We start from the raw sequence: 14,042 nt of genomic DNA on the forward strand, positions 1-14,042 counted from the left end.
GCCCATGTGCCTCATTGTAATGTTCCTCAGCCATTGTCCTGGGATTCCTCAAGGGGTCAGTAGCTATGATAGGTTGGGGTAACCTTATTCACCTGCAAATATCGTTGCACAACTGTTAGCCACACACTATCCCTTATGGCCCACACCATACCATATATTAACATCCACTGGGTGGGAACCAGGGCTCACCTATTAGCCGAACACGGTGCCTCTGTATTTGGGCCATCACATTTGGGATGCTGCTATTCCTCAGGATAAAGGAATCATGCACCGACCCAGGATACTTAGCATTGACGTAGAAGATGTACTGGTCCGCTAAACACACCATCTGCACATTCATCGAATGAAAACTTTTTCGATTTCTGAAGACCTGTTCATTTTGCCTGGGGGGGGACAACTGCAATATGTGTTCCATCAATCGCCCCAATTATGTTGGGGAGATGTCCCATTGCATAGAACTCAGCTTTCATCGTTGGGCAAATCCTCCACCTGGAGGAAAACAATGTAGCTGCACATGTGTTTAATCAGGGCACCAAACACTATTGTCAGCACAATTGAGAACATTGGCTGTGATATTCCTGCTGCCAAGCCGACTGTCACTTGGAAAGAACCAGTTGCCAAGAAATGGAGCACAGATAGGACTTGCACAAGAGGGGGGATCCCAGTGGGGTGACGAATAGCAGATATCAGGTCAGGCTCCAATTGGGCACACAGCTCCGTGATAGTAGCCCTGTCAAGTCTGTAGGTGAGGATAATGTGCCTGTCCTCCATTGTTGCCAAGTCCACCAGGGGTCTGTACATGGGGGATGTCTCCATCTCCTATTCATCTGCAGCGGTTGGAATCTATGGGGCAAAAGAGTGAGGAACCGGTCATAAAATGTTTAAATGTATTAGTGGCATATGTCCTGTACGTACAAATGTGATCTGTGATGCAGTTATGTTCCATGCACTGCCCCCGCCGCAGAAATGGCTTCCGCCTGTCCTGTATGGAGGGACAGGTGGAAGTAAGGTAATTCCGCTGACGTTGTGCGCTGTTGCAGGAGGCGGTCGGGATCCGCTGTGCAACGCCTCATTGGATAAAATTGGGCCCTATGGGGTACACTGGCCAATGGTGATGTACGCAGGTGGTGATGGTATGCACCGCCGTGGATGTCACCGCCATTTTCTATCTGTTCACTCACTTGCTACCTGCTCTTCAACAGGAGAGAACCTACACTAGATGTGCTGCTGTGACCTGTGTCTCGAACCTACCCTGGCCCCTGTGACTGGGGAAAGGGACCCTGCCTTCACCTTGGCGGAGTTGGAGAGACTAGTGGATAGGGTCCTACCCCAGTACGGACTGCTGTATAGGCCTCCAGACCAACAGGTGAGTACACTGTGAGCATGATGCATGGGGCATGAATGCATGGATTGCTGTGTGTGGGGGGGGTTGGTGGATGGGCCCTGGGCAGTGTGCAGCATGTATGCTGGGCCATGTCTGTGTGAAAGGGGATGGGATGGGCTATGGTGGGCCATGAGTGTAACAGGCAGGATGGTCTAACAAATACCTTTCCCTGTGTATATTTCCTCTGCAGGTCAGCGCCCATCAAAAGAAGGGTTTATGGCGTGCCATCGCCAAGGACGTGCGGACCATGGGGGTCTACGGAAGGCAGAGCACCCACTGTCAGAAACGGTGGGAGGACCTGAGATGCTGGGCACGGAAGACAGCGGAGGCCCAGCTGGGGATTGCCTCCCAACGAGGTAGTGGTGCCCGTCGAACCCTGAACCCCCCTGATGGCCCGCATGCTGGCAGTGGCCTATCTGGAGCTGGATGGGCGCTTAAGGGTATCACAGCAGCCACAAGAGCGTGAGTACAGTGCCCATCATTACAACTTACGCCTGGTGGGGTGGTATCCGGGTGGAGGATGCGTGTCTGTGGGTGCCCCTAGACCAGGCCTGACATTGCAGAGTAGGTCCCATGTTGGGCATGGATCTGATGGGAAATTCCCCCAACCTAGCTAGTAGGCATCCACTACTGGGCAGGGCTGTGAGGGTCTCAGGTATATTGCATTTGGCGGTATGTGTCCCTCCCCATGCGCTGGTGACTAGCATTGTTGCTGGTAGTGCATTGCATAGTGCGCAGGGCTGCTCCCTTTGTGTGCGGGTGGTATGTACACCAACTGTGGTGTTGGTGTAGCCATTGACCAAGTGTATCCTTTGTCTCTTCCCCCCTTTTTGTTTTGTCACCCTGTCCTTATGTGCATTAGCATAATCTGGCGGAGGAGCAGAGGCACCGGCGACGGCGGAGCTACATCCCACAGGACCCAGGAGGCAGAGTCCACTGACGCTGAGGGCACCAGTGGGACGTGGGATTAGCATCATCTGGCTGAGGAGCAGAGGCACCAGCGATGGCGGAGCTGCATCCCACAGGATCCAGGAGGCAGAGTCCACTGACGCTGAGGGCACCAGTGGGATGGAGGGCATGAAGAGCACCACGGCAGAGACTGGAGGGGACAGTTCAGACACAGATACCTCCTCCGATGGAAGATCCCTGGTGGTGGCGGACACGTCTGTGACCACTCCAGCTACAGCCGCTACCCCCGCACCAGCACCGCCCTCCCAGCTGCTCCTCAGTGAATTGCCTGTGCCCGCTCACCCAGGAGGGTGGGCATCTACTTCGCCCAAGGCACCTCAGGCCCTGCCCGAGTGAGCCCTGCTGCCCTGAGTGAGGAGGCTATTGACCTCCTGTTGGGCAGTCAACCACCGTGAATGCCATCCAGGGGCTGGCAGCCTCAATGCAACAGACCAATACATTTCTGGAGGGCATTCACACTGGCTTGGCGGCCCAACAGAGATCAATCGAGGCTCTGGCCTCATCTTTGATAGCAGCCATTGTCCCTGTTTCTGCCCTCCCCCTTCCAACTTCCTCTGCCCAATCACATTCCCCTCAACCCCAAACTATCTCAAGCACACAGGCAGACGAGCATGCACACAGGACAACACACAAGAGTGGACATGGCAAACAATCACCAAACATCATCCCACAGGCACTTGCACAAACACCATTCAGATGCAGACATACTAACATCCACTGCCTGCACTGTGGCCCCCTCCTCCTCGTCCTCCCCCTCCCTCCCAGTTGCATCTACACTCACACCGGCATGCACTACATCCTCATCCTCTACCTCCAGCACCAGCACACCTATCAGAACACACACCTCACTGGCAGTCACCACCCCAACATCCATGCACACATCCCCTGTGTCCTCTCCCACTGTGTCTGTGTGCCCCCTCCCAAGGTACACAAACGCAAGCACTCAGACACCCAACAGCCATCCACCTCACAACAGCATCCAGCCCATGCACCTGCACCCAAACACAGCAGACAGACACCTCCTACAACCACTCCCCCTCTTCCTCCACTCCCAAACCTTCTCCCTCTTGCTGCCCCAATGTCCCTAAGCAGCTTTTGCTCTCCACCACTGACCTCTTCCCTACCCCTCTCCCCTGTCCTTCACATCCGGCCAGGGTGTGTAAAACCCAGGCAAGCACCTCAGCCACCCAGTCCATGGGCCCATTAGTGTCCACAGCAACACGTGGTGGTAAAGAATCCAGGCCACCAGCAAGCCACACGGAAAGGGTGCCTACCCCAAGTGCTGCCAGGAAGGGCAAGGAGCCCTCCCCAGCTGCTGCCATGAAGGGCAAGGTGCCACCCCCAGCTGCTGCCAGTAAGGTCAAGGTGCCACCCCCAGCTGCTGCCAGGAAGGGCAAGGAGCAATCCCCCGCTGCTGCCAGGAAGGGCAAGGAGCAATCGCCAGCTGCTGCCAGGAAGGGGAAGAAGGAATCCCCAGTTGATGCCAGGAAGGGCAAGGGGCCTACACCAGCAGGAAGAAGGGACAAGGGGCCTGGTGATGGGACACAGTCGGAGGCCCCTCCACCAACCATGGTGGTGCAGCCATCATAGGCTGCAGGAGATGGGCAGGAGCCTCCCCCCACCACCACCAGCAGCAGTGGGCACCTGTCCGAGGCTGCAGGGGATGAGCAGAAGCCTCCCCCCACCACTGCCACCAGCAGCAGTGAGCAGCCGTCCAAGGCTGCAGGGGATGGGCAGGAGCCCCTTCCCCACCACCACCACCAGCAGCACCACCACCGAGCAGCCATCATTGCCGGCAGACAGTCTGTAGTCCTGCATCCATGGGCTGTTGTGCGGCCTGCCCCCTGCAAATCCTGTGGGTATGACACCCACCTGAGAGACTGTGACCTTGCAATCCCAAGATGTGCATCACAGGGCTCGATACCCCCTCCAGAACCAGTGGGTATAGCACCCACTTAACCCATCCTCTCCAAGATGAAGATCACAGGGCACAATGCCCCTCCAGAACCAGTGGGTATGGCACCCACTCACCCCATCCTCTCCAGGATGAAGATCACAGGGCACAATGCCCCCTCCAGAACCAGTGGGTACGGCACCCACTTAAAAGACTGTGGCCTTATACTCCCAAGGACCAAGCTCAGGGCATGTTGCCCCCTCTAGAGCCAGTGGGAAAAGTCACCCACTTGAGAGACTGTGGCCTTGCCCTCCCAGGACAATTCAGTGGGCAAAACACCCACTTGAGAGACTGTGGCCTTGCACTCCCCAGGACAAGTCAGTGGGCAAATCACCCACCTGAGAGACTGTGGCCTTGCACTCCCCAGGACCAAGCACAGGGCATGTTGCCCCCTCCAGAGCCAGTGGGAAAGGTCACCCACTTGAGAGACTGTGGCCTTGCCCTCCCCAGGACAATTCAGTGGGCAAAACACCCACTTGAGAGACTGTGGCCTTGCACTCCCCAGGACACGTCAGTGGGCAAATCACCCACCGGAGAGACTGTGGCCTTGCACTCCCCAGGACCAAGCACAGGGCATGTTGCCCCCTCCAGAGCAAGTGGGCAAGTCACCCACTTGTAAGACTGTGGCCTTGCGCTCCCCAGGACCAAGCAGAACCAGTGGGCAAGTCCACAAACACTGAGACTGTGACCTTGCACTCCCCAGTTAATTTTAATGGGCATAGATCTCCCTCCAGAACCAGTGGGCAAGTCTCCCACTTCAGCTGAGGTGACCCACACCCCTCTTCCCCCTTAGGTGCCTGGCCATTCACAACATGATGCCCCTGTACAATGCAGTGCGGATTACGTCAGGAAACTAGTTGGGCCTTGGACTGTGCCCTGTGGCCATGTGGGCCTTTTGTACTTTGGACTGGCCATTGGCCCTTTTAGAACAGTGAATCAAGTATTTTTTGTCATGTGGACAGCATGGTGGCTGTTGACATACAATTACAATATCAGTACTGCCTAACTGTTGTCCTTGCATTATTATGACGTGGGTCCTGTGACATTGTTTTTCCTCTTCAGCTGGTTGTGTGTATGGTGTGTGTGTGAATGGTTTGTGTTGTGCGTGTGTGTCACCCTCCTTTCCCTCCCTCCCTCCTTTCTGTGCTAGGAGGTTCTACTCACCGTCGTCTTCATTGACGTTGGTGTTCCAGGTGGAGCATGGCGTAGAAGAGCATCGGTAAGACTTGTAGTTTCGGTTCCATGGCGCCATTGTTCTTCTCTGTGTCTCTGATTGTGAGTCTTTCGTCTTCTGTGTTCTGTTTCCGCCAGGCTTTTGATGGTATTGGTACCACCCTGGAAATCGTGGTGGTTTACAACATCTTAATATGGTGGGCGGTACTTTGTCTTCTGCCTGGCTGTAGGTGGCTACCACCATGGTCAGTGTTAGTTAATGGTCGGTTGGTGTGGTACATTGGCTGCCTATGGGAGTTATGACCGCTATGGTCATAATTTGGTGGTAATTACCACCAGCCGGTTGGCGGTATTACCACCACTTTAACAGTCACCGCCAATGTCATAATGACCACCTTAGTGTGTGATTGTATACAGAGGAATAAAGAAGTCTAATCAAGAGATCTGTGTGTGGTGTGGCCTTTGTAAGCTCCCAGGCTGGGGAGAATGCTACAGTCTCTCGTAACTCCATACCAGTCAAGAGCACCTGCATATGCATCCATGTTGCCTTCATGTGTAATAATAGTTTGTGAAAGCTTAATGAAAAAGCTAAAAAATAAAATAAAAAAAAAGGTGAAAAATTGAGGAAGGAAATATTTCTATGATTTGCTAAGCTGAGAAAACAGGATATCTGTGATGGTAATTTCAAGTTCAGGGAAGCGATGTTGGTAAAAGAAAATTGACACAGACACGTAGATTGAATGGCAAGTACAGGAAAGGTTAACTGAACATCAGTCCTTCAAAGTAAATGTACTTTTCCAATGCCCACTGTTGGGGTCCAGAATCTGTTATCTACCCTGTAGCACCCAAAGAGAGACTAACATCTAGGCATATATTTTAAGGCAGAAGTGCTACCTCAGATACTGCGAGTGAAAACAAGAGGAGAGCTGCCAGGCCATTGCAGTATCTGAGTAGAACTCCTGCATCAAAATATATGTCAGGTGATAGACCATGTTCAGTGTGCCACAGGGCAAACAAGGAATATTTTGCCCCAACCATGGAGGTTGAGATCATTGCCACGGGTGTCCTTGTGGTTCTAAAAATTCTGGACCCATGTAATTTACTTTGCCACAGCAGTACGATTTTAGTATCAAAAGACCGATAATGACTAGTACACTAAGCATGAGCATTTTCGCTCAATTCCAGCAGCGTTTTCACCTCGAAATCGCCATTTTCGTCCTGCACTCGTGGCTCCCATTTTATACACAGCAGCCATTTTTAAAAGTTGCCCTCACATAGGCTTATAATACAGTCAGATTTGATTCCAAGGACACGTACACCTTGATTGACTTCTCTCTGGCCTGGGCAAGCTGGAACCATTGCCTCAGGCCAAACCTGTTTGGTCAGTCCCTCTCCCAGTGGCCGAATCAGATAGCATCAAGGCACACCATGCCATAAAACCCTTATTATCGCTCACACACCCTGCCTAATCTTGCTCACACCTGCACCTGCTCTTTTCTTCGTCTTACTTTACGAGGGGGAGGTGCCCGTTTTTATTGGGGGTCCACACTTATCTGATGTAAAATACTAGGCCTTGCCGGGTAATTTATTATGGGTTGGATGACATGAAATATAAGGTTTCATCATGACACTGTTTTTTCCTTTGTAGTGAAAACATGTGAATGACCAACCAAAATGTCAAGAATGTTTGCCTGAAGCTTAAAAAACTGTATATAAGGAAACCTGACTTTGCATTGAAACACAGTCTCCTGAGAACATACAAACCGTGCTGTTGTACTTCTAGGACGCTTGTCACTTGGTTGCAGCCAATAAATTTGATCTTTGACTTCACCTAGAAGACTCTGAGTTTCTGTAGTCTGAATCAGGAAAGTACCCGAGGTCTTTGGGTGTATCCTGGCACCGCTGGGTTACCGGATCAGTACCGGTTCTGAAAAACCCAGTACCTCAGTTAGCGCTCAACGTGGGGCGATACCAGCGGTACCGGTCCAAGCCTGAGGTCCGTGGGGAGCTTCGTGTGAAAATTCTGGAGGAAGGCCGCCACTTCATCGACCCCTGCATGTCGACGTGGTCCGAAAGTCTTTGCTGCGAGGTTCCCCGCTTCCCGACGGCTATGAAGGACTGCTGCCCTGGCTATCGCCCTGATTTGGACCCTTGATGTTTGGTAGAGCGAAACGATAAGACGAGTCTTCTGGTGACGTCATCAATATTTTCAGTTAACTATAAGTGGAGCGTCTCCCAGTCCTTAGTTGGACACTTGGTTTGGTCCTTAGTTGGACACTTGGTTTGGTCCTTAGTTGGACATTTGGTTTGGTATCCCTTTGGGATCACTTTGATTTGGAACTTGCAAGTACCAAAGCCGAAGGACTCGTGTATTCACGAGACTATCGTAAACGATAATCCTTTGAAGTTTGAAGCTAGACTAGTGAGCGAAGATGCCTGGTCTTAGCAGACTTGGAAATTTGTTTTGTCTTGGTTGTAAAAGGGACTCCCGGTTGGAGGACTCATGTCCGGTTCCTCCGATTGGAACTCCAACCTATGAACTATATGTGAAGCACAGAGTAGGCCCCATCACGTTTAATAAAGTATGGGTCCGCTATTCTTGGAAATAATTGAGAAAAGTTTTTTTTTTTTTCTTGTAAATATGACTTACAACTAGGATCTGCAAACGGTTCTGTAAGTAAATTGCGACGGCGCTATTTATGAAAAATGGCTAAAGCGCGCTGTATTGTGGGTACTGAGTGTTTTCTGTTTATATCTGAAATGAGCTCAATGTGTGTTTGTGGGTCTTCTTGATGTTTACAGTTTGTTAAGTACAATGTTGGTTAATTAATATTAAGTAGAAACTTCAGAATTGAACCATGTGATGTGCTAACATAGCTATATGTTGCTCTTTAATTTATAGAATGAGCAATTGTGCACATATACAAAACTGCCGTTAAATGCTTAATAAATTAGAAAACACATTCAATAGATATAAATAGGGCACCCAAAAAAAAAAAACGAAATTATCTATTCTCAATTCAGCTAGCACTTTCCCAGTTAAACATGGGTGGAATTTTGTATAACCTTCCTTTTAAATGAAAGTGGCGCAAAAATGTGACGCATTTCAAGTTAGGCTTATGCGCTTAGGCTTGTGAGTTAATGTATCCCAAATAATAGGCAAGGTATGCAGCTTGCTTTTATATGTGGAATTATCACAAAAAAAAGAATAATTGTTTTTTTTTTTTTTTTTTTAAAGAAAATTTTTAATTATGGAAAAATTATTTAAAAAAATAAGTGCCTTTCAAAATCGTTTTTTAATATTTATAAAGCTTAATACCTATACTATGACCTCCTAACATTAAAATTTAATTTAAGTTATGTTGCACCGCTAAAATGACATTTGTATGTGCAATTTTCCCTTGGCGCAGGAGCAAACAAGCTCATTTCTATAAAGTATAATTTAATATTTTCAATGGCTGACTCATGGATTGTGTAATAGACATTCTGGTAATGCATATTATGCAAGAAAATTGTAGGATATTGATTTTTTAATGCCTAAAATATCAAAGTCGATTTTGGGCAAAAGCACTGTTTAAACTGCATTTTCTTTCATTCAGTGTACTTTTTAAAGTGTCTCAGGCTTCAGTAAATGCATACATTTAGGTTTGATATATATTTGCAGGTTGTGCCTTCTTATGATTCAATGAGTCAATGTGCCAGTACAAAGGCTTGTTTTAATATCAAGGTTGAAGGTTCTAACTTCAGCTGGGCCTACTGAGACGTTCATTCATTCGAGGTTGATGAAATATGTACCATTGCATGGGATTGCAACAAGCATTTATTCTAACAACTGGTATGTGTGTTATTAAGGTTTGTGAATTATTCACAGTAAATGTAGTTTAATAATCTGGAAATAGAGATAAAAAAAATTGAGCGCCTAAAAAGGAATTTTTTTTTTTTTTTTAAATAGAGTGAATTATTGCAGGTTAGAAGGAAAATAGAAAGGCCTACTGTCTTTGACAGATTCAGAGTGGCAGAAGCTAGGAGAGCTACAGAGGCTGGCTCAAGTCATGCTGCTGAGATGCTATCTTTAGTTTTCCCATAAACAATGGAGGAGGCTGTCGTGTTGACACTTGTGACCTTTTAAATTAGGGCCTTGTCTCTGTAAAATGCAGAATGACCCTACGGGCCTCTAAAAGTGGGATTTCTGGTTCCTCCAGAAGATCATCAATACAATTAAAGAACTTAATTCCAAAGGGAAAATATAAAAAAAAGGGGTTTCTTCGAAAGTCCCTACATCATGTTAAATGCTCTGCAGAACTGATACATTTGTGTCTCCGCTCTAAAAAAATAAAATGATGCCTGCTAGTTGCTTTTATTTGACAGAAAACGAAGTGTTGCATTAAGTCTTAGACAGAAAATAAGATGCAGCCCTTTTCTCAAATTTTGAAGGCCACATGCCTTAATGAGAACGATTTGCTAATTAAGACTTATTTTTCACAGTGGAAATTGTAGGTGCCAAATTAATATGGAGTGTCAGTGTAACAATTTTTACTTTTAGAAAGGTAAAACTAAGGTGGCTTGATGTTGCGAAGTAACTGACAAGAGGGTAACAGTTAAGTAATGGAAATTTATTTTCATGTATTTGGTCCTATCATGAATTGTTCTTGCTGGTCCTGTATGTTAGAAGAGAAACAGTAAAGTTATATTTGACAGCAGATTTCCATTGCCTGGTGATCTACTGTCAAAAGGAGGGTAAGGATTTTAAACCTGACAAATTAAACAGGTCCAAATATTGGGTTTTGGGCTGCAGGTTTACAGTGCATAAAGTACATGACATGGTGTTGTGTGTCACCGCTTATTCACACATGCTATTGTTTTGTCTATGCTTTTTGTGCTTGATACAGAGCAAGTATATCTGATGGCTTGACGTTTTGTGCGTTTTTATTATTTTTTATTTGTTTTTTGCATGTTTGTTGCTGCTTTTGATACTATTACAAGCTCCCCTGTGTTGTGAGGGGATGGTCATGACGATGCCCATCGCTACGCAACAGTTGGTTGAACTTGTTCTGGTTACTAAATTCCACAGATAATGATATTTCATGCTGTGAACATAAAAGACAACACTTCACCAGTGAATGTCTATTTGGCTATAATGGTATTGAAGGAAAATAAAAAGAGATATACAGGATCAAAGTGTGTCACCTGCAGTTAGTCACGTTACTGCCCCTTCCCTTAAAGGAACAGGCAGCCCTACATTTATGTATCCTTGATTGGACCTAAGGATAAAATTACAGATCTGTGACTCAAGGTGGCCTAATTTCTATATTACATTAGTTAATGATGTTCTGTTTCCTAAGTAGCATATGGCTTTCGTTCCTTAAAAGAAAACCAGGTTTTAATTTTTTCCTGAAGAAGGAACTGAAACATTAGCTAGGAGTACCGTATATGTTGTAGTCTCCAACGTTAGAGTTAAAATTTGTGTAACTTTGGCCTTTGTGTATCACCCGTACTCTCGGTGTTGTGTCACATGCCTGACTATCACCCAAATAATTTTTTTGTTCTTCCTATAGATTTTTTCTTTTGTTACTTCCCCTGACCAATGTCGCATCATGCTTAGTTATTGAGATTTTAGCTATGTCCTAGTCCCATTTCTCTTTTTCGAATTCCTTTCACCAGTCAGCCCTTTTATTATTATTGATGTATTGTTCAGGTTCACATTTCCAGACTGCAGTGATGTACCAGGGACCCCCATGTTATGTATAATTCCCTTTGGTATGACCAGACTGGTTTTCAAGAATTTGCCTTAGGCCTGCTTCAATGTTTTCCAGCCTGACTGTCAGGGTAGCGATAGACTGGTTAACTGACTCAATATTATAGCAAGACAAGTTTTCCATCTCAATAGGAGATATCTTATGTTTACCTTTTTGAACATGACGAATTTTCAATGTCTATTTTAATTTGGTTTTCGGTTCCCTTCTGTTCCTGCTACTTTAATTTTTGGTGGGATCAGATGTGTCCTAATCATGCAAATATCAGGACCCTCTAGTTCTTGTCTTTTTGTTTGCACATTTGACTATTAGCCTGTGTATTGCATAGTGCACCTGATGCACAGTTTTTAAAGGAAGGTTTCTACATGTCCCTGATAATCGGTATCATGTGATTTCTCTATTGAGATGTTCTAAGGTAAGGAGGAACACCTAGACTTAATCATTGAGGCAAATATGTGTTTACCCCATTAGACAATGCCACTGTGTGAGGAAATCCATTCAGATAGAATTCTCATGTAGCTATAGATGGCAGAGAATAATGGAGAGAACCCAATTAAAGATGCTAGAGACCCTGTTTTGCCCTTCTGCCTTTGTCTTTGTATTTTATGCCCATGGTGTATGGCTACTCCTTTGAAGATTGCAGACCACCTGCTTGCAGTCCCCTTGTTAAAAACCATGAACTGTTTTTTTTACTAAATTGAAGGAAACTAACAACTGTGGCACATTTCCTACGTCACTAGATTCTGCGGGTATCAAGTCATAATAACCTGCAGGACATTGATTTAAGCCTAATTCCCATCAGTGACAGCTACAGATGAAAGACGGACGTCTTGGCCCTACAGTCTCAGCACCCAGAAAGTAGCAAAGCTGGACAGCGATCGCCAGCGCATGGTATCGTACTTGCTCCATCAGACGGCGTTGGACATCACAAAACCAAAGTTTCAGTGTAAAAGAGCTAAAGAGAAGGATTCCTGTTGTTGATGGCAGAGCTGTTTTGAGGTTTCATTTCTCTACCTGTCATGTGCTGGTAACCTCTGACAGTGTGCAATCCCTTGAGCCACTTGGCCTGAGTTTTGGCCACACACCCCCTTTTCTTTGCTCCAACGGAAGAAGGGCAGTGCACCGGAGATTTCAAGTTTGGAAAAAGGCACTATATTGTGGTGCCCATGAAAGAGCAGCTTGAGCGTCCTCTGACACTAAATAATGAGTGTTGGAGTCTGAAAGTGCTTCTGAGCTTGAGCTATTTCCCAATTAATGGTGCTTGCGTCTGCACGAGATGATTTGTGCCCTTGATCAATGAAGAGCACATTGTTTGTAGTGTCTGCCACAGAGGAGAGACACTGGTGCATTGCTTTAAGACATTGAGACTTTCGAGTGAGCTGTGGGTGTTTGCCAGGAGGGCACTCCAACTAAGCAGTATTTTCTCACGAAGAGGCCTGAATTGAGAGGCCCATGCGAAAGAAAACAACAAAAGAAAATTTGATGGACAATAGAAGCCTGCCAGAGAGGCTTTTTGAACGGACTCTGGGCATAGTTGGTTTCACAAGAGGTTTCCGTGTGATTGTATAGACTAGGTGTTAGGAGACTGATTGTTTTGCTGGCATTGTTTTAAAGTACTATTCTGTTTAGTAAAAGCAGAATAAAGTCCATTTTCTGTGGAAAGAGTACCCCCTTTTCACCTTAGAGCATTGATGAGAGTCACCACTGTTCCACCTGAACATACAAAAATTACTGAAATGCAGAAGAGCCCTAAAAATGTTACTAGATAATTTTAGGATTTGCTTTTTGGTTAGGGTTGTGAAAAATTATTATTTCATAGTGGTCACTACTTTCTCCCCTTGTCTATATGTTCTTAATAACGTGTTTTCTAGTGTCTTTTAAACATGACGTTGTCATTTATGGGTAGGATTGTTTTTCTCTACTCAATTGACTTCTGCACCCACTTCCCAACCTATGTCTTTTCCTACTATTGTTTCTTTGCACTCTTTTCACCCTTTTCCTGAACATGAGCAGGTTAGAAGATCAGAATTCGTAAGCAATTCTTTTGTACAGCTTCTGCATCAACACTAGTTAGTAGTGAACATCACTAATTGTTGGGTGTGTGATCTTATGCCACCTACTGCAGATAGAGGTATTCCTTATCTTGTCCTGCCATATGTGGCCTTTTTGTGCTACTTCATGTTCGAGGAGACCTGTCCAGAGAGAGTTACCAAGTACTAGAATTTTGCTCCAGCAACATCTCCATGGCCTTATAAACATAGACCTGGACTCAGATTAGCATGAGAATAGGTTTATTGCCTATGTAAGGGCAAAAGGAGGGTTTGTGGTTCTAAAAATTCTGGACCCATGTAATTTACTTTGCCACAGCAGTACGATTTTAGTATCAAAAGACCGATAATGACTAGTACACTAAGCATGAGCATTTTCGCTCAATTCCAGCAGCGTTTTCACCTCGAAATCGCCATTTTCGTCCTGCACTCGTGGCTCCCATTTTATACACAGCAGCCATTTTTAAAAGTTGCCCTCACATAGGCTTATAATACAGTCAGATTTGATTCCAAGGACACGTACACCTTGATTGACTTCTCTCTGGCCTGGGCAAGCTGGAACCATTGCCTCAGGCCAAACCTGTTTGGTCAGTCCCTCTCCCAGTGGCCGAATCAGATAGCATCAAGGCACACCATGCCATAAAACCCTTATTATCGCTCACACACCCTGCCTAATCTTGCTCACACCTGCACCTGCTCTTTTCTTCTTCTTACTTTACGAGGGGGAGGTGCCCGTTTTTATTGGGGATCCACACTTATCT

This window comes from Pleurodeles waltl, chromosome 6 (genome assembly GCF_031143425.1).
Source record: "Pleurodeles waltl isolate 20211129_DDA chromosome 6, aPleWal1.hap1.20221129, whole genome shotgun sequence".
NCBI lineage: Eukaryota > Metazoa > Chordata > Amphibia > Caudata > Salamandridae > Pleurodeles > Pleurodeles waltl.